The sequence below is a fragment of the Colletes gigas genome, unplaced genomic scaffold, assembly GCF_013123115.1.
Source record: "Colletes gigas isolate AHSC1104 unplaced genomic scaffold, ASM1312311v1 Colletes_gigas_Sc00013, whole genome shotgun sequence".
Lineage (NCBI taxonomy): Eukaryota > Metazoa > Arthropoda > Insecta > Hymenoptera > Colletidae > Colletes > Colletes gigas.
The window spans coordinates 7,302,746-7,324,812 of record NW_025106642.1 but is presented as its reverse complement, the minus strand read 5'-3'; positions in this window follow the sequence as shown (position 1 = coordinate 7,324,812).

Below are 22,067 nucleotides of genomic sequence, written 5' to 3'. Positions count from 1 at the left end.
TCACAGTCTCGACTAGTTTGTGCAACTCGCGAGTCGATTCCCGAGGATCCCCGGTATTCGTTGCAGGGTCCTCCAGTGGAAGAGGCCTAAGCAGGGCCGTCCATTCTCGACGAATTTCGGCCATTGTCGCGTCCGTCAGGGTATCGAACCCAGGTACTGTCTCTCGTTGGCCAGGTAGCGGAGCCGGTGTCGGTGCTCCGTCGGAGATAATCCGTGGAGCGACGGTGGTGGGACTTACCACCCCACCCCTTCGGACGTTCGAAGCAACAGCCAACCCCCTGTAAGAGGCAACGATACTGTGGCTGAAAAGCCGCTACGAATAACGTGCTTACGCGCGATCATCCGACCGCGATCCTCAATGCCCGTGACAGATCAAGCTGCGCGGCTCTGAATCGAACTTAAGCCAGCGCTAAAGAGCGAGGAGAGCCGGCGCGCTAAGTCCTCGCGGACCAACGACCAGGCGCAGCCTCTCTTTTTCCACGGTGCCGACAATACGGTGTAGATTACTTTTCAGAATGGGCGGCGTGACGTAAACGCGACCGTTTCCCCTCCCCGTCGGCGAACAATCGCCGTGTTTGCCGACACAATTTCCACGGATTAAAATCGTGGGAGCAAGGAGGACCGCGGGAGGGTTAAGATGATCCTCGTCGAAACGTTTCCGCGTGGACGCGATCGCGAATTCTGGTTTCCGTGTCCGCTCGAGCGTCCGCGCATTGTGAACGGTTTCGTGAAATCGAGGGAAGAAGAAACGGGACGAGCGTCGTTTGGTCGATTTTGCAACTCGGGATCATGGAGGTGGGTCGGGCCATTTCATCCGGAGCGTCTCGTTCGTTGGAGTTTGGAACTCGCACAAAGGATAGACGAAGCTTGTCACCTTGGTCTTGTTATTTCGTGTTTCTACTCGTCTTATCGATTGAAAGAATTGGTACACCGCCTGGCTTCGATGATTATCGCGATAATTTGTTGTTATTGTTAGCGATCAACAAGATTTTTCAACGGATCGCTTTGTACCGCTATTGGCTAAAATTTGAAGCTGATTTGTTGCTTGTATTGCGGACGACACAGAGAAGCATTCATTACGTGGCAATTACCCTCTGTTTGCGTTTAATATGATCGTTTGATAATAGTTTCACGGTCGCCACTCGGTGTTTAGCGCTCGAATATAATAGTAAGTGCATTTAGCTCCGACACTGACCAGGCATCCGCACTTTTATTTCGTTAATGGTTCGACAAACGGACTGCGTTTTGTATTTTCGACGAGCGCATCTTGCGCGTTAGGGGCGACACGGATCCCGCAGCTTGGTTGTAATAAATTCTTTTTAACGGCGTTCACAGCAAAGGACGTCTTCGCCGAAGATATTAATCACCGTGGCCAGTATCGATTTCAAAATAAACTTGTCGCGCTTTCACTGAACCGGCAAACTCGGCGCAAAAAATTGCTCCGCTGTCATGTCTGCGCGTAATTAAGTATTAATACCCTAGCGTAGACTTATAATGTCGCGTACAGTTCGATAAACAACGGTTCGAGACAAGCGATGACAACCATTGCGTAATCTAGATTTCGGATATCATTGGTTATTTCTACAAATAAGTCTTTAGATTAGAAATACTCTCTGGTGACAAATAAACTTTGCTATCAGAGTTTTTTCGCACTGTTCAGTTCCAGCAAGAATTCGATGGCCAGAGGCTGTATCAAACGACTTTCCACCGATTCGATCTTTGGTGTCGCGGCTCAATGTTTACGCAGGAAGATGGAAAAAGGCAGAGCAGGTCTCTTCGAACCCCGAAAAGTCGTGAAAGGGTCCCAGTGGTGACCGCGACCGAGTCAAAGGCGTATTCGATCCGTCGACGAGTGGATAACGCCGAACAGCGGACGCATTCGATATCGAACCCTGATGAAGGCTTCTCGAATGTCGTGTCAGGCCAGAAACAGACAGAAAGAGAGGCAGAATGGAATAGAAAGGAAGATCGAGCGAGGAGGCCGCATTCCTAGACGGCTTACCGGGCGGTTATCTTAGCGACCATCGCTCGTCTTCTCGTATCCAAAGGTGGCGGATTTGTTTCTTCTTCTTATCCGACCCTTAAGCACAGGCTTTCGCGCGGGGGTGGCGGGCCGGTGGCACAAAGGCACCCTAGGGACGCAACAACGGTATCATCTTCGGGGGAACGGAAAGCTACCGAATTTTCGAATCGTTCGAACGCGTCGTCCCGGATTTTTTCCGGACGCGTGCGTCCACTCGACAGATACGAAAGTGTCTCGCGCGCCATTGTTTGAGGATTCGGTTCGATCCTATCGCCAACGTTAGGATCAAATTCACTGGGCGTGCTCGTGGAATATCTATCGACCAAACTGTCCACGGTACGTTTCGTTTCTAATATAATTATTACTCGACCAGAGATCTTGGATCAGACTGTACAGCCTTGTTTGTTCGCAGCTCTTTTACCCTGCTCTACACGTGGACATTCTCGTACCTTTTGCTCCTTTGTTTCTGTTTGGCGAATAAAGTCGTTGAATGGAAAATAAAAAAACAGACTTTTTAAAAGCCTCCATTCGAAGACTCCGTGCCCTCGATTAATAAGCCGCCCTTTAGCGCGGACAGATCGATTGGTCGTTAATCGAAACGCCGCACTCGCGTTAGGTAAACGTTCGGTAAGAGAAAAGTCAATTCGCAGATATTTATGAAGTAGCGATTACAACGAATAATGGCGAGGCGGAATCACTGCGAACGCTCCCCCAGCCCCAACGCGTCCCCCTCTGCCATTATAAAGAACCACTCATGCACGAGGTATTATCATACAAATATAATCCCTCCACGCCCTTCTACGAAATAATATTTGTCCTGATCGTCGTACGACCAATTATCTTAACTTGCGCGATATGTCAACCCTTGTGTACACGTGTTCTTTCGTTATTGGCGCAAGGAAACAAATACCGGTGGCGTTTCTCACGTTTACTTTCAGGGGTAATATGCATGTGTTCAAAGAAAGTGAAACAGATCTTAATTTTGTTATGTATAAATTTATAAATTTACGAAAAACTTTTTGCTGGAGAGAAATCTAAAGTGGTCGAGCACGCGAGAACGTACGAGTCGCCATAAAAGGGAACTCGAAAACAGAAGGAACCCGAGAGAACGATCGTTCGAGCACAGACGTAGGAGGAACGATAACACAGCGGACCATTCTCCGTTTTCTGGCCCCCGGGAAACAGTTGGCCTCTGATTGGTCATCTGTGTGTGATTGACCACGTTACACACGACGGTGAACCGAACAACGATACGCGTTCACCGGTTCCTCTGTCCACGGTTCCGCGGCCAAACGGCCCGTGAAAATCATCTAAATCAATTTCTGCGGCGGCATTTATCGAGTCGCGTCCCTCAATCTCGCCGGATTTAGGATGAAAACGAATGTCCTTCGACGGTAGGATCGATAGGCTCCTACGCGGATATCGGGCTCCTGCATTTGTCTCGATAGGGGGAGGGGGGGGAAAACGTCGACCCAAACTCGATTCGACCTAAACCGACCGGCTTAACATCGTTCCTGTAATTTTCTTGATTGCCCCCGCGTTATCGCGGCCTCGATGCCCACCGCGAATATTTTACAAATGAAAACTCGATAGCCGGCGGTATTTCGTTGCCGAAAACAGAACGCGTCCAAGGAACATCGACTATGAAATATAGAAAATAACAAAAATGGATTAAAATTATTCCCAATCGCGTCCCGATTGGAAGAAGCTCGTTGGTCTCTTCCGAGTAACAATCGGTTCTGAAATTAAAAACCTCGTGACCTAATGAGTCAAGATAATTTAAATTTCAGAGCGGCGTTCTTGGGCCCGTCGTGTTAGGCCTCTACGATAATACGGGGTCTCCCCTTGGTTCGATTTACATACGTTTCTCGTCGTGGGCCGACGAAACGCCGCTGAAATTCGTACGGACGTAGCGGATAGAGGCACGAAACGCGGAGGCTCCACGCTGCGACGTCGTTGTCCGGCTCCTTGACGGCTACGGGGCACGCTCCGTAGTTTGACGAAGGAACGAACGACGTGGATAGGAGGTCCACGCGATGGAGAAACCAGTAGCCCCTCGTCGAAGTATCCCGCTGACCTTTCTTGATTCTCTCCTTACGGGACGATCAGCGTTCCGGTGAAGTCCTGACGTAAGGAATGCTTTGCCTGATGCCGAGTGGAGCCACGGACTGCTTGTTCGTGCTACCGGACCGAAATGTGAACCTTCGTCCTGATTCCTTTTCGTCCTTCTTTATATCTTTCTCCCCGTTGAGTCTTTCCTTTTTCGGTAACGACTTTGATTTCAGATGTATCCAACCGTTCTCGGGAAAGGGAGAGAGAGAGAGAGAGAGAGAGAGAGAGAGGCGGCGGCGCGAGAAGACGCTCGGGACGTCTAGTTTGAAGAATTCTTAATTAAATCTCTCATGGACGTCTTGTTGGCAGATGGCGAAACCGAGGACCGGACGAAACAACGGTGGCCGTAACACGATAAATGTTCACGCGATGGACCAAATTTCTAGCAAGAACGCTATTATTTTGAAGGGAAATAAATATGTGAAATTGTAGCGTGTCCTGATCACAGTTTTACAGAGAATTTGGGGTGGAATCCTGAACCGATCTTTACGTAAACGATTACAACACGAACATTACCCTGTTTAAATTTGTTCCAAGCACCTAAAGCGCGTAGCTTCGTTTCCATTTTCGCTTTTCGCGACGGGTAACACCGACAGCACCGGGATGGTCGTTTTCCCGACAGTGTGAACACGGCATAAGAGACACTGAGACGAAGGACTCGCGAGGGAGCAGCTTCTCTCGTGGCCGTACAGCCGCGTCCGCAGGATATGACAACAAGATCGCTCAGACCGGTGACAGGGGTGCATTCGTTTGCGTCTGCGTGCGTGTAACGTGTGCGTGTAACGTGTGCGAGGGGAGGTAAGGGGAGAAGAGGGAGCCACAGGAAGAGACGCGAAGACGAGTCAGAGCAGTGCGAAAGAAAGAGAAACGGCAGGATGGACAGACGGACCACCCCGTTTGCCAGCGATCATGTCCCGATCACGTAAACTAGCCGCCCCCTCATCCATCATGCCTTCGTCGTACATTGTCATGTGTGACCAGACCGATATCCTTTTTCTTCCTGTTCTTCCTCCACCTCTTGTTCTTCGTGCTCTCCTTCTTATTCTGTTGCGTCTTTCCCCGACCGAGGCCCGGTGCGCCGCAAATTGGCAGTGAAAAACAAACGAGAGACACGAACGACGTAAACGTACCAATCAAGGGTGGTCGAGGTCTCAAGATTCATAATTAGAGTCAGTATCTTCTATTATTTTTCATACCGCTCTTCTTCGTGCCTTAGAACCTCGTCCTCTCTGTACAGATAACATCTTCGAGGTTTGTTTCCGCGAGTAAAAGTAAAACGCTGAATTGCAGTTGCTATCCGGGAAGTCTTCCACGTTTTTACAAAAAATAATGTTGGTCTATGTTTAGAATTCTATATGATAAACCAAGAGCCGACGTATAGGCACTAACGATTTAATGACACATTTCGCTCGAGAAGAATAATTCACCGTTACGATTTATAATTGTACCATATAGCGCGTACCGGCCTGGTTTCATCCCCTGCGCTGGGCAGTCTATTGCTAATTGCTGATTGATCGTTTCTGAATAACGCAATTAATCGAACGAGAAACTTAATTGTACGAGACCACCGACCGCGAACGGGTACTAAAAATTGCGGATTGTTCGATAGAGGAATGGTAGAAATTCTTATTCCCTTCTGAGATCGTTTCTCTATTGTCTTGCAACGTCATCGGAAAGAATTTCCACTCGCCAAATATGACATTTTCGAGGGTTGAAGAAGAGTATTTAAGGCGACGCAAGAGTCTTGGAATCTTGGGGGTTGCATATCGTAGGAACGTAGTGATATCGGAGGCTCGAGTACCGATGCAGTGGTCGAAGGCACAAAGGGTGAGAAACGAAGGGCAGAGAACGAATAAAGGAGGCTCTGACTACGGCACGTGCGAGGGCTGCCAACCGCAAAAGAGGCGGCTTATATTATTATAACGTGGGCAGGTGGGCGAGGCGCTCTATTGGCAGTGCTAACGAGGGATCGGTAATTATTACCCACGACTTAACTCCTAGCTGTTCGTGCAAAGACCTTTATTGTAATCGCTCGCCCTTCATCCTTTCTTCTGGCCGAATCTAGTTTGCGGGAATCCTATAACGCGCCTGCGGCTACCGAATTAATACGTATTATGACGGACTGCTGACGCGTCCCGCGTTTCCTCGACTCTCGCAAATTTTACGCCCAACCGAGGCTAATCGAACGTTAATCGTTAACGTTCGGGCTCGTTGTTATTTCAATGTTCAAATTTCACGCGTTTCGATTACATAGTGATATATAGGAAATAGGTGCTTCTAATTTTGCATTAGTATCAGGATTAAAATACACCCGACCCTCCTTTGAAAGCGTACCGTGTAATAAAAGTTTGTTTACTCTGCAAATGACGTCGGTTAACAGATAATTCTGCCCCGTTATTTACAGCGTTGCAGTATCAAATAACGTGATGTTCAGGAAGTCACGCTTTCCTTTTGACAGCAAATAGAACCGGTCAAATATTTACGTATATTAGAAGCATTATTTGTCAGAGTGTTTCCTCCCCACGTGCAGAGGGTCGCAAGGGCCCCGGTTGATCGCACGCCACGAGTCCACGAGCGACTCGGAAAGCGTATCAGATGATTTTCACGTTTTGATGGAGTTGTTGACCCTTGTGAGGGGTACCTGCGTGCCGCTACGATTACACACTTTCATCGCGCTAGTGTGAACGTACCGTCTACCTGTCCGGTCAAGGTGGACGATCCATCATCGTGTCAACGGAGCGTTATACTGCGTACGAGGAATTTCGAACATTCCCCGTATCTCCCTCGGTCGGGGAGACTTTTTTTCGGAACGGTTCGTTCCCGAGATAAAGAACTCGACGAGAGAAACAACAAGGCTGCAATTGTATCGACGATAAAAGGTGAAACGAAAGAGAAACGAGAAGGCGAGAGTCGTTCTTGGACGACGTCCGACCGATTAAACGGCCACGTAGAGCAACTGTCCACCCATTTTCGAGTTTCCGCTCAACCCGAACGGATAATCGCTTGTTTGCTACCTCCTTAGGAAAGGATCTTCCTCTTCGCTGCCGAGCGGCGAGTATCTGCGAATTAACGTAAATCCTTTTTAAATAATAAGTCCCTCGTTAAGTGTAATGAATCCGTGGGGAATAAGACCCCGGAGCATCCCGGGGTCTCCATTGTAATGGCGGAGCGTACGGTAAACGGTGCCAGTGGGACAAGGCCGAAAAACGAACCGAGACTTCGACGAATGGTCGGCGCTCGTGCTTAGCCTCGTTATTAGCCTGGACTTGGATATTTGGATACCCTTAATCCCCTTTCTACGATTCCACCGAGTCTAATCTGGCCTGACTGAGGGGTGACAAATAATATCAAGTTGCCCACCGCGACGTCCGCCGTCGTCGACGCCGCTCCCGGCGACCTGCTATCTGATTTTAAAGGACGCGCCGCGAAAGATGATCTTCCGCTCACAAAAGCCGTCGAGAGAGCTCGCCCTGACCGCTGGCCAGAGTTTTCCACGGAAATCGCCGCCGAAAAAGGTAAGCCGGGAGGGTAGTTTTCTCGTACCGATCGTCACAAAGAATTCCTCGACCCTCACAAAGCCTCCCCGGGCAGAGGTTTGCCTATCGTGCGTTAAACGACTGCGGTGATTCCTTAGTGGATTCCGTCAAATTATACTGAGACGACAATTTCTATACAGCTAAATATCCGTTGTGTAATTACAGCTGGTCCGTGAGTAAGCAAAATTAAATCTAAATTTAGCTTGGTATCACTCGTCCATCGATATCGATTAACGATAGTACAGAGACATTAAGCACTCGCGTGACAAATTTCTTTTGGAAATAAAAATTTCCAGCAATGAATAAAAGATGAGCCTCGGTTCCGTTATCCGTTCGATAAAAATTGTAATCCGAATCGTGAAATAAAGTTGGACGAGCGAAAGCTTATCGCGCTAACTGCCCGGTGGAATAAATTGAACTCTTTCCTCTCAAAGACAAAGTTAATCACAATGTATTTAAATATTTTTTTAGAGAAGCTCTGCAATGGACGATGGTTCATCACCTGTCGTACGAATAACATTATTCCCGTGGTTGATCTACGATTAAAAAAAGAAACAAACACGCCACTAGACACGGAGAAAATAGAGAAACGCATGGAAATCCGCGTAAAAACTGGTGGCCACCAGCTCGCGGCCGCTCGATTCTTGATCTTCCACTCGTTACTCGCAATCAGTGGTACGTCTGCGGAGGTATGCATGCAGGATACATCTTTGCGCGAGGCAGGTAGACGCGGATAGCCCGGGGTAAAAAGGAGAACGAAAGAAAAAAGTCGTACAAACGCATACGCACGAGAGGAGGCACAGAGATCCATCGTCGGCACGTTGGGCCGAGTCAGTTCGATCATCGGGAACGGGAACGGGAGCGAGAACGACGATACGCGGCAAAAGGTGGACGAAAGAGGACCGAGAAAGAGCGGAGCCGGCTCGTCGAGGCGAGTTCTAAGGCGATGGCGGTCTTTAAAAGATGTCGGACGCTTTGATGTTTGCCGCGCGTCATCTCGCGCGTTGCCAAAGCCCGTTCGACGCTGTCGAAACGGAACGAACAGAGAACGCACCCCTCGCTGGTGGTTGCGCGCTTTTGCTCCTCCGTGGGCTCCGCTACCCGAAAGATCGCGGCCAAGAGGGTGGAATTGCGCGCCCGCGCACACACTGCACCGACTAAATAGACCAGGGGTCGGCAAACTTTTCCGTGAAGGGCTCCGCGACCCGAGGTATCGTATTGAAAATAGCACACGCTGCCTCCGCAAACGCGTTTCGACAATTTTTTTAAGATCTCTGTCCGCAAAAAGCTAGTCGATGTTATGTACACGTCTTGGAAACGTTAATAATTTAAAGAAAATACAAATTTGACTATCTGCATAAGTATATTCTTTTCAAGATTCTGTTTTGGAATCCACGAATCACGAAGAACCAGGGGTCCTGGGAAAACCTAATCCCTTTTGACAGGCTCGTGCAACGTGCATCCCCTCGATTCCAGCCCCATGCGGCTCTTTCTATCGGAAACGCCGCGGCCTCAGACCTCCTGCCACCGATACAGTTTGCAAACAGCACAAAAATGCCACTCGATTGTTCCCCGCCGTCGTGGTACGCGAATCGCTTAGCCACCGACGGTGACTGAAAAGAACGGGACGTGAAACGCGTGGGGAGAATCCTGGCGAGAAGCTGCTCGAAACAGGGGAGGAATAAATGTACCTAATACGTACTAAGTACTAAAATTTATCGCAAATGATCGACATCTCTATATTTTCATTAGCCTTAAGTTATGAAACTAGGTGTACGCGAGATCGTTGTCTATTCCGGTGCGTTTCGAAAAAGAAATGCCTACGTACGATACCTTGTAACCGCGCCGCCTCCGGGAACCACCGCACCGGCTCAAAGCATCCCGACGTCTTGCGTCGCGATAACTGTACCAGTGGCCCGATCATCGAACGTGATTTCCGTGTGACGCGAGTTCCGCTAACCGATATCGCGACGGTCGATCGACCGCGAGGCGAACATCAATACTCATTAACGTTCGTCGCATCGGCGTTCGGATCGTCTTGGACAAAGATTTCAGTGACTCGACCGGCGACCATAACGGATGACTGGCCGGTGAACGTGCAGGTCTAGAGGATGACGGTGCCGGGATCGGCGGGTCACACGAATCAAAGCGTAGGAGACCACTGTCGCAGCGCGCCACGGACATTTATGAATTTATGAAATAAACGCTGCCACGATATTAATTATAGCGAGTGGCAATAAATAATCGTTCGAATATTGCGAAAAATAAATGTCGATACTGGTAGCAGATCAAACTATACTTTATGTGGAAGGAAAAAGTAAAATTCTACGGTCAAAAAGGCTGTGGAAAATCCAGTGGAAGGGACACCGAACTACGACGAAAAATTTAAGAAATTGGATGAGTGGAATGACAGTAACTATGCCACGAGAACCATCATGATCAATACGATGAGCAGAGCACAATGTGAAGAGTGAGGATAAAATTGTGGCGAATAAATCCTAAAGTGAAATTTCGTCCCATTCTGTCCACAGATATCACAATGAGTTTGCTAATAAATAGAAGAAATAGTGAAAAGGAGAAACAGGTCGCGTTGAAAGGGACGGAAGAAGCTAGGCGTGTGCTCTCGAGGACTTTTCACCGCTGTAAAATGAAGTGCTCATCGATACTTTTCTGACAAATGTGTTCATTGTGCGCGGACAGCGTGGACACCACCTTTACAATTATCCGGCGGTCGTTTGTTGGAGGAAAACGAGGCGAGCCCGGGACACTTTTCACCCTTGGGACCGACGATCGTCGGACGACGTAGCCGATGAATGCGTTCCCTCCGCGACCGCGTTGCTCCCCGGAGGATCCGCTACCTACGATTCGTCACCGACGGGAACTTTTTCTCAATGACCAGGAACGTCGACTGAATGTATCCACGTAGCCCGTGAACGGGTGTACACCTGTAGCTCCGGCCATCCCCCGAAGTAATTCCGGGCTATAATAATAAGCTTCGACCCGGAACGAACAAGGACGACGGCCCATTGACTCCGTTTTTCGTCCGGCTGAATAGAACGAGACGAATTGTGTAGCCTCGATGAATCGGTGCCTCGCTCTCGAGGACCATGAATGAAGACGCCGACTCCTCGCTACGAAATAATGTTGTCCGACGATCGTACGGTTCTCCATAAATTATCCGGAACTATTCGACGGGGCATCGTGGTGTTTACTCGCCGTGCAGCTGGGGGATCACTCGAAAATGGGGGAACGTTTTGGAAATTTTGAAACCGGGAAAATATTTGTGTCGTCCGTTCGAGAAGGTTCCGACTAAACATTATTGTCATGTTTGCGAACGGAGCATGTTTGATTTTGGGGAGAATGTGAAACGGTGGTTTTTTTTATCAAATTAGTTAGCAGGTATCCTAACAGCTTCGTACAATCACAAACTTCTGGTACCTCCCACTTAGGGGAGTGTAAGACGTCCCTTGGAAGTCCTCCATTTTGAAAAACACTGGCGTAAAAAAAGAAGAGTGGAACCAGCAGAGTGCAACCAGGCATGAATCAAGGGGGAAGTAGCCAGGCTACGTATGGCTGCAAGGTGTGCCATTTGTACGAGCACTGAATTAAATTTTTATAAAAACCTGACAAATTATTTTCGATGTAATGTTTCTTTCCTTTGTACAAAATTCGTTTTGTTTCTCCGATAATCGACGTTTAACCGTGGATCATTTTTTCTGTTGTTTTGGTCGAGGCGCTGGTGGATAGCGTAACTTTGCGTGACGGAAAATGTCGTAACGTTTAACTCCCCGCGAACAAAACAGCCTCGTACCCCAATATCGATAACTACCCAATTGTGCGGCCTCCGGAGGTTCGTTTCTGATGTAATCAGGGAATACGCAGGGGGTGCTGCTAATTGTAATCGTATAACGGGCCGGCAGGCCGAGGGGCGACGAGCATAGCAAAGAATTGATTCTGGTTACGTTAATATAATCAGAAATTCAGGATCGTCCGTCCCTGCCCTTATGAAATATGTACCGCGAACGACGTCTGTTCTCTATTCTTATTTGTGTACCGTCCCACGATCCCGGAAATTCAATGTACTTCGCGATGATGCTTAAATTACTTCTAGGTTTAGAAAGTATTGCAGAAGGTATAATGTCTGGATGATGTTAGATGTATCCAATCTGATCAAAGGTCTCTCATTGACCCCGTTCACGCGTGGATTAACACGTTGACTGCCATGGGGACCACTGGTGACCAGCGTCGCGACCAATAGTAAAAATACGTGTTAAAGAAACCTCTACGAAACCGAGGATCGTATCGAGCTGGAATTTCAGATCGTACGCGTATTCGGAATGAGGCACGTTGGAGATGATTTGCAACGGCGTTGTAGAGTCGCGGAGCGCAACAGTGGCAAAAGAGCGCCGGCTCTGTTTAACATCAAAGACAAACGGGCGCGGGGTCAACGAATAGGAGGAGCGAAGTAAAAGTGGGCAACGCATCGCGCCGTTTGAAAAGGCATCGGCTTCCCTTTCAACCGTCGTCGGACAAAACGAGCCGACCGGCGCGTATCGGAGCAGCGACGGAGAGGAGATAGCCTCGCGTAATCAATCAGTTTCATGGGAGCACGGAGGCCTGGCGCGTTAATGCTCGCCAGTTCGAGCCCCGTATAAAACTATGAATGCGCGGTTACCGCCACGCTCGGCCGACGAGGATTCGGCCGAGTGCAACGCAAGATGAATACGTACCACGGCCATACAACCAACACGTCTCTGTGTGCGACGCGTGTAGCAGCATGCTAGCGCGCATCGTGTGTTACGCCACTGACGAACGCATTGTGCCACCGTACCGTGTAAACGAGTCACGCTGCGTCACGTTTCGGCCCACCACCGCCAGCAGCCCTTCTCCTTTTGTGCGACCACCCCGCCGCTTTTCAGCCCGGCCTGAATTACGTTACGCCAGTTTACTATCGGCGAGTTTATATTCGAGGTTTATGGCGGACCTCGGCTAGACACACGTGAATAGCGTTTTAATCGAATCGCGGCGGTGCCCAGTAATGATATTTGCTCCCTTCCTTTGCCCGCGATCCACCGCGCGCTACCGAGGAAGATCCTTTCAGTTAATTTTTTTTGTTTCCGTTTTTGTTTCGCTGCACGTTGCAACGAAAATGTTGCGGCTTTTGTTACCACGTAGCCAGGCTACCGTGCGTCCCATCCTGGTTCGAATAATCGTGCGATTTTAATATCGGGTTGCCTGTGTTTCGTGGTCACTATTCTAATCATTTTTGTGGTCTACAATATGTATACGATATGTAAATAAAGCTTGAATTAAAGAATAATTGTCTAGCTGTGCATTCTCCTATGCCTCCAGTATATACGGTTCCAGCCATTTTGCACCCCGAATATGGTTACCCAAAAGCTTGTACGCCATTTGTAGAAGACGCAGTAAAGAAAGACACTATTCGAAACTCTCGAATGTATTGGAATTCACCCAGATCTGGAGGACCATTTAAATTTTTCGCTTTGCTATTGCGTCAGGTGCTGGAGACGGGGGCGGAAAAAGCGAAACGGATTGGAGGGTCGATCGAGGCGCTGAAAACTCTCGAAATATTCGCACATGCCTACTCATAACTTAATGGGGTTGACAAGTCGCCGACGAGGATGATGGACTGCGTCTGATCGAGGGGTGTTTCTGCAACCCCTACGCGGCGCTGAAAACGGATTCGCCACGGGCAGCTGTGGCGTCGCGACTCCTCTCGCCTTCCAGCTCGTTTTCTTCCTCCTTATTTTCGGGGACCGGGGGAATCAACTCTCCCGTCATCGTAATCGGGTTTTCCGTCGCGTCGACGGATACGATGTCCTTTGTGTACACGCGTGTTTTACACGAGCGGTATTCCTGTACCGAATTATGCACGGAACGAACCCCTCCGAGAGGTTCAAGAGCCCGACCGGCGAAAACCACTTTATTATACGCGCGTCGAAATTTTCATTCATACTCGTTTCGATTCGTCACGGTTCCCTAACGCCGCTCGAGGTTGAAATATAGTTAGGACAGCGGCGAGATAGAAAAATCGTAACCAGCCATTAGCGAATTCGAGATGCATTTTTGAAGTCGACCCTTTCGTCGATTCACGTTTTCAATAAATTGTTGGAAAGTTGCAAGACGCTGAGGTTAGTTTAAAGATTGGATACCCTATTTTTGCACCCTCGAGCTGAATCGTTCGAAGATTCTTAAGTGAATCGAAAATGTGTTTAGAAAAAAAAAAAGATTATTAATAACGATACTATGACCCACATTCTGCTAGATAGCACCACTATCTGGGTAAATGATTTTACGCTAGTGTTACCAGGGGCTAGATATTCCTTTACCTATACCCCATTGATTTTTTTTTTATTTTTATTAAAAATGAATATCATCAATGAGTTAAATTTAGGTCGGTCTATCGTTACTGGATATTAATTTAGCCTAACCTATGACCCATTGATTTCCTTTCATTTATATTAAAAATAATTATCGTCAATGGGTTAAGTTTAGGTTGGATCTATGTGATAATGCGATCGCCATTAAGCTACCGCCTACGCCAAGATGAAGAGTAATCGTAAAGTGAGTTTAACTGAAGTCTTTTACGAATATCTTACAGATCGTTACTATACTATGATTTTAAATCGTGTCAATGTGTTCTATTCCTCTATGTTCGATGAGATTTGTGTCTTTCCAGGAAATGAAAATCAACCGTGTATCCGTAACTGCAAGATTTCGGTCACGTATTCCTTTCAGTTATCCAAACGTTGCTATATGTATTTTATAATTCAAGAGGGACTGGATTGTGTCGCACGGACGTGGAAGCACGTGGAACTAACTTCCAATAATTTATGCTCTGGATAACCTATCGAGGGAGTTGTAACCTACAGTCGATAATATAGGAATTGCTTTTGACTTATTGTTGATAAACAAAGTATAAAATAAACATACTGCCCGATGAAAGAATGGATCTGACACCACAGACGAGGTATATGAATATCCTCGTCTGTGATCTAATCCTAAATCGATCTGTAGTTGACGAGTGTATCTGGATTTTTGTGAGAAATTAATACACAATGAAATGCTTTCGCGATTGTTACGACAAATGGAATGGTATCTGAAGAACGCAGCCATTAGATCATATTATTTGTTATGTAATTAATAATTGTATTAATTACATACTAAATAATAATCCCCAGGTCTCACCACGTGGAGGTTGCTGCGAGTGGAGACCCGAAGGGAGATAGATGGAATCAAAGTTCCATCGATCTCCCTTTTCGCTAAGCTTAGCTGGATTACTAAACTAGAGAGATAGAAGGAAGCAATGTTCCTTCGATCTTCTAGTTTAGTTGTACCAAGTAATTATTTCGTTTGAAAAGGGGTGAAGCTATATTGTGGGATACGCGACGCGACGCGATGCTGAACCGTGCGGCAGATCTTCGGATCGAATCAACACTGCCCTTGGTAGATTGATTTCTATTTCTAGAAATCGATCCATCATGGGTAGGCGACTAGATCTTTCGGACAAACTGGACGGCCGATCACATGTTTCGATCGATGAAACAGCGGTGATCGAAGCTAGGAACCAGAGAACGAGTCGAGAGAAGCTACTTGTTAAATAATTACTTGGCAATATTGGGAGACGCATACAATAGGGACTTAAAATTAACGTCGAAGCTCAAGTCTGGTCAAGTTAAAACTAAAATTCGGACGATAGAAGGAAACAAAGTTCCTTGGATGTTCTGGTTTAGTTGTACCAAGCAATTATTTGGTTAAAAAGAGGGACGAAGTTAATTTGAGGGGCACGCGAAGCGACGCGACGCGACGCTGAACCGTGCAGCGGATCCGAGGATCGAACCTACTGCCCTTGCTAACTAGATCTCTATAGGATAATGGACGGCTGCGACTCCGAATCTAAGGTCTCCATTGCTCCAACGCAACCCGCCGGGAGCCCGAAGGACCCGACTCAAGTTGTCTGACAAAGAGAGAGTACCTCTGTTTCAGTGTCGACTTTCGCTGGAAGGTATGCGTTTCCGCAGGATACGGAAACTCCACACCTTCCAGCAAAGTACCATTTTCCCTGGATCGAGCTACCAATGGGAAGGCGATTAGATCTTTCGGATCAGCTACACGGCCGATCACATGTTTCAATCGATGAAACAGCGGTGACCGAAGCTAGGAACGAGGGAACGAGCGAGAGACAAGCTACTTATTGAATAATTGCTTGGTAGGACGCGGAGATACGTATAATAAAGAAGGTTTCAACGTTAATTTTAATACTCGCGACGAAGCTTAAGACTAATCAACTTGCAATTAAAGGCCCCTCGGCGGTTGTGGCGTTCTCCCTCGATGTCCTTGCGATTAACCCAAATTTAAACTGAAAGCAAAACTCATATGTATATTAGTGAGATATGGTAGGAAATTTAATAAACACTTTAAAATGATCTATCACCTAGCTAAAGGGAATTGAACAGAGTATATTAGCAAAATGTTACAAGAATTTAAGCTGAGAGGTAAAAATAAAAATCTTATATTAATCAGTGTCGAACAACGAACACGAACGAAAAAACGAATCAGCGACATCGAAACAAATACGGTATATGCATCGAGACAATGTTATTCATATCAAAACGAACACTCCTAATAATGAAAGAAAGTTGGATCGAGACACCAAGTTGAATCAACACCAAACAATCAAACGAAATGGAAGAATCGAACAAAGTACCTCCGTAGAATATTACGAGAATTCGAGCAAGAACGTAAAAATATGAATTCATGAATTTGTATAGAAACAAATATAGTGTATGACTGAAAACAATATTATACTATTATATCCTGCAATATTATACATATCGAAGCAGTCACATAAATTCGCTAAACAATGTAAAAGTGGAAACAGAGAAAAGGAACATTCATAATAACCAAATAAAATCAGATAGATAAATAAAGTTGAATTCACATCAAACGAACAAATAAAAATAATAGAATATAAATAAGTGAAGTGGACTTACTACTTGTTGTCAGTACATAGGGTAGTTACCATAAGCGCCAGCTGTAAAGTAAGAAAATATTCATATTATAGCAACATCGGTTAGATAAACAAGGCAAAATCAGTTCATTGAAGCAAAATTGGCATCAAATGATAGAATAGAAGAGGGGAGAGAATTTTTAAACAGTTCTTACCGTTGGTCATCACCGTCCGGCACTGGTCAGTAGTGGTCAGTAGTGGCAGGAACGCGAATCAGCACTGGTCAGTAGTGGTCAGTATTGGTCAGCCATGGTCAGCTGTGGTCAGCGCTGGCCAGTAGTGATCAGCAGCGGCCAGCAGAGGTCAGCAGCGGTCCCCGGTTCTCCTCTGGCATTTTGTACACTCCCGAATTCGCGACGCGACTGAAGAAATTTTCGCAGTGACCCTGCTTATATGTCTAAGGTGATGAAAGGGTGGGGAGACCAGTCAGAGCCAAAAGTTGAAGATAACAGGTAAGACTGTCTCGTCTACAAAGAAACTATTTCGATTGGTCCCACCTCTTGACCATTTCTGGATCTTTACTGGACCGCTGACCTTGATGTCCACCTCACTGTTGACCACCAGTGACCATAAGCTAGTCATTGTTGATCATCGACCCATTAAAACCACTACGAAGATTAAAGCCTTCTTACGAGGATTCCCTTACAATTTGATGCATGATCTTTTTAACATTTTGTTCCACTTTGGAAGAGTGTATCTCGATAATTTTTGTCTTTTTGTACGTCAGTTCGAACAATTGCCATACTGAGCGAAAAATTCGGAGGTGATTTCAGCGTCCTCTTCTCATGGATGGCGGTCAGTTGAGAAATTATTCACTGAATTAGTATTAATAGGCAAACAGCTGTAGTTTTGCGTAAATCCATGTGAGTTGACTACGAAAGGGATTAAAATTCATTTCTGAATCTGTTGGTAACGTTGCGAGTGACACAAAAATGGTAATGGGGTCCCGGGACCCCAGAAACTCGGGCCGTAAAATTACATTAGGTGAAAGGTCTATTCATATACCTCGTCTGTGCTGACACCACAGACGAAATATACGAGTAGACCTTTCACCTTATCGATTTTCGTAGCCCAATCTGACTGCCATACCGACCTCAAAACTCGGAGATGATTATAGCGCCCTCTCCTCATGAATGGCGGTCAGTTGAGAAACTATTTACCGAATTAGTATTGATGGTCAGGCAGCTGTAGCTGTAGGTAAATACATGTGAATTGACTATGGAAGAAATTAAAAAACATAATTTTCAAACAACCATAACTCCTACCATAGTGAATGTATTTTATCGAAATTTATTTATGAAATATCTCATGGATATCTACAAAAAAAGTATTAAACAACATCTCCGTAGACCGCCAAACAAACTAATTAAAAATCAAAAACGAATTTTTAAGAAAAATGGACAAGGGGTAGGTTTAAATTTTTCGACGAAAAAAAAATATTTCAAATCGTTCTGAAAAAATTATTTTTAGTTGCGGGGGTCGATTACAATCATTTTTGGTGAACAGATATATCCCCGAAATCCTACGCACTTTCGAGAAAAAAATTCCTTACAGAAAATATAATGTCTGACCATACATTGATATGTTTCCCTGAAATTTCATTCGTATGTTTAAAACATCATAACTGCTGAACGAATTGAAAGATTTTAATGTTTCAAAAAGAGCCACGATGCTCTGGAAGTAATTTTATATTACGTACAAATAATTATTTAATTTATAAACATTATATCGCCAAGTTTCATAGTTAGAGTTGTAAGCATTACTTTATCGAATGTTACAATATCCCGTAATTTTTATAAATATCCCGAAATTTCCAAAAATTACAGTTCGTTGGTTATTTATGCTTCGATAGCATATTCCAACTAGGCAGCTTCCACATTTTGGCCACGAATCTTCATAAGGTGTAAGGTCTGCTCGTATACCTTGTCCGTGTTGAAGCTATCGCGTTGAAAGGAAAAGAACCCATTCGAATGCAAATGGGATGTGATCCGTTGAAGTGTGAGACAAGTTCTTAATGTAATTCAAGCTGGTTATTATGTATACAGAAAGATATATGATAAATAACTTTTCTGTAATATGTAATTAAGCACTCTAGACGTTCCTACGAAGACAAGAAAACCGAGGTTACTGGTAAAAGGTAAACCATTATCTGGTTTTCACTGTTTTTACCAATCGGATCGGCTATTGTACAATACACTGTCAACGATTGCCACAAGACAACATACGTGATACGCAATCTAATGCAAATTTCTCACAGGCAAGCACATTCCGCTCCTCGCTCGTTGATGTAATTCGACAATAATTTCAATTCTAATGCCATCGAAAGAAATTACTAAAAACTATACCAGTTGCTTCAATTATGCAATTGCATATTGCAATCACTCTTCTTTTTTCGCGACGATCGCTACTTCTTTTATGCTCGAACGTATTGCTTCGATTCCAGGGAACTTCTAATGTCGCGCAAGAAGTATCAGAAAAACGTGGACGATATGCAACATAGTGTATTTATGCGCCGTTGCATTAGTTTTTGCACAGAAATTAACTCATTGATCAATCGGCGCGTTAGAAATACGATTGCGGGAACGATCGTCGACACGAGTGTCTAAAACGGTTGTCTTATAGTAGCGAAGTAACGCTCGCAAGGTGAAATCGATTAAAAGGTGACATTAATCGAGTTACCTCGTGCAATGGGTGTCTAATCGATCGTAGACTTTCGATTTATTACGAAAGCCTTTCGACCACTCGCGTCTACGAGTTTGTAGTACGTCATTCGACGTAGACCAAACGATACGTTCGCGTGCATCGACGTTGGGAGACTGCACTTATGATAACGTTCGATTTCAAGGACGCGAATACGCTCGTACCGATCCTCGTGCAACCGGTTTCTATGAATTCTGCCGATAGTCTCGCAAAAGACGAGCAACTTTCACGCGCGGCTAGTTCAAGGAAGACTGAAATCAATACACCGCCGATTTTATGCAAATTCACTTTCGTTACGCTGTTAACACTCTGTCGAGCGCTTGCTTCTCGCAAACTCCAGTCAATAACACATATTGAGATTACCAAAATATTCAGTAATAATTTCCATGATTATCGTTGCATCAACTATGAAAGTTACGAACCTGGAAGTGAAGCTCGGTTGCCACGACTTTTGTAAAAAAAAAGAACCATAAACAGCAACCGAACGCAGCGATGCGATGAGCTGCGGAAGCGATAAAAATGGCTTGTCAATTTCACCGAGCTGATGAAAAAGAAGCCGGGGTGTTGGCTGGAAGGCTCATTTTATGGATCAGAAGTAGTTAAAGAGCAAGAAAACAAAATAAGGAACAATATTTTTTAAGTAAACCGGTAGGAAATCTAAAAAATTACTTGTTCGATCGATCTGAAATTTTCACAAAATATTTATGTGTACGTACTGTCTGGATTATTATGTATCGTGTTGTCTGCGTTCGATCTTTCTTATTGCAGACGCAAATAACATCTCGAGACTGCAGCCAGTCTTATTGCCACTCTCTAAAAGCGTTGAAAAAGCAAAAGAAGAAGCACGAGGCGAAGAGTTCGATAAGCTACTACGTAAGGTTTTTATGTAATCGTTCAACACATGTACAATCGTCTCAGAAAAATTGGACTCGTATGGAAAGCGCTAATAGTATTTAATAGTATAATATTATTTAAATAAGGAAATTCTGGAAACAGTCCCAAAAAATCTGTCACCATAGGACAAAATGTTAGAAAATGGTAAAATCACGTAACGAGTTATCCAACGCTCATTTTCTTTCGTACGATATCCAGAGACATTTCTTTTGCAAGTCGTCGCGGTATCGAGAACTTTCACGGTTCGAAAAGTTGGTTGATCATTACGAAATCAGATGATATTTGCGCAACCGTGGCGCCGTTCCATCGATTGGCGGTCATCCGATCGAACGACGATTTTCTAGCTCATGGTTTTCCCAATTTCATCCTTCTACAGATCTCCAAGAGGTCTACGAACTCTGGTTTGAGAAACGCTGCTCCGATCGTGTATCAACGCCGGAAGAATAGCATTACGACGATTTATTAGATGGATCATTAACATTCTTCAAGGTCGCGATCGTTTTGCATTCGACGTACGCGACAGCTGGAGATACGGTTCGCGTGTGGGCGTATCTCACCGTTATGCGCGTCTTAATTAATTGCGAGCATCGTAGCAGACCACATTTTTAATTCGAATAAACGACAGAACAAAAATTTCTATGCAATCGATAAGCAGACGATAGAGCGAACGCGTATCGTCGATTCAATTTGCGAGAAACAAACGTGAGAACGGAAACGAGGGGCCTAAGGTGCCGCGAATTAGACTTCATTGTTGTCGAAGAAACGACGGGAAGAAGAGCTATCGTAAAAAGGAAGCTTACGCGTAATGAGGCGAATCGGATCGACGATTATGAAAGACGGGATCGTTTACCGTTTCTTGCAACAGACGCGTTGAAAATTTCAAAAGCGATTGCCCCACTTTATATTCCTCGTTTTATCGTGCGCATATTTACGCCATTTTTGTGTCACACCGACAGCCATGACGTTGCCGTGCCATTCATCGTCAAACCTTAATTCGACGCGTACGCATCGTCTAATTTTAACTTGATTGACTAAAGTAACGAGCTGGGGCTCGTAGCGTCTAAGGAGTTTCATTCATGTTTGAAGCGAGCATTTTCTTAAAACTTTAGGATGGTCAATGAATAAAATACGACGGTTAAAACGATAACACGGAACATCCAATACGTCCTAAGGCGACAAATATTCCACTCCTCCTAAAATACACCGAATAATTCCAATCCCAGCATACATATTCATATCGACTACATTCTTCCTCTCGGATTTATATAACCGCGTGCTTCCCTCCTGAGGCAAATTGAAGGTCATGAATAGCACATCCTATTTCTTATCTAATACCCCATCCGACGCGATAGAAATCATTGATCGTCGATTATCCAGGATCAAGGAAACCAGTTTCCCGTGGCCTGGCGTCTTCGCTAACGTACTATCCTACGAGCGAAACATTGGGATCCTGAGAAAGCATGAACCTTTCAAAAACTACTACTAATAGAATCATAATACAAAACACCTGATTTTAGGAGCTTACCAAATATAAAACAATTCTCCTATTTTAAATAAAATCGATCTTAGAAAATTACAAAATCCCGTGTAGTTCCACCAAAAATTTTCAGGACCGTAAAATCAATTCTTTGAAAGTTGACACCGGTGAACTCGTTGACGGAGGGTCGACGCTGGATCCTCGATAGGAAGAACCGAGGTCGTCGAAGGGGAAGGATCTTCCTTATCTATAGTTTACCACCCATCAGTTTTGCCCTCCCTTCTCTCCTTTTCC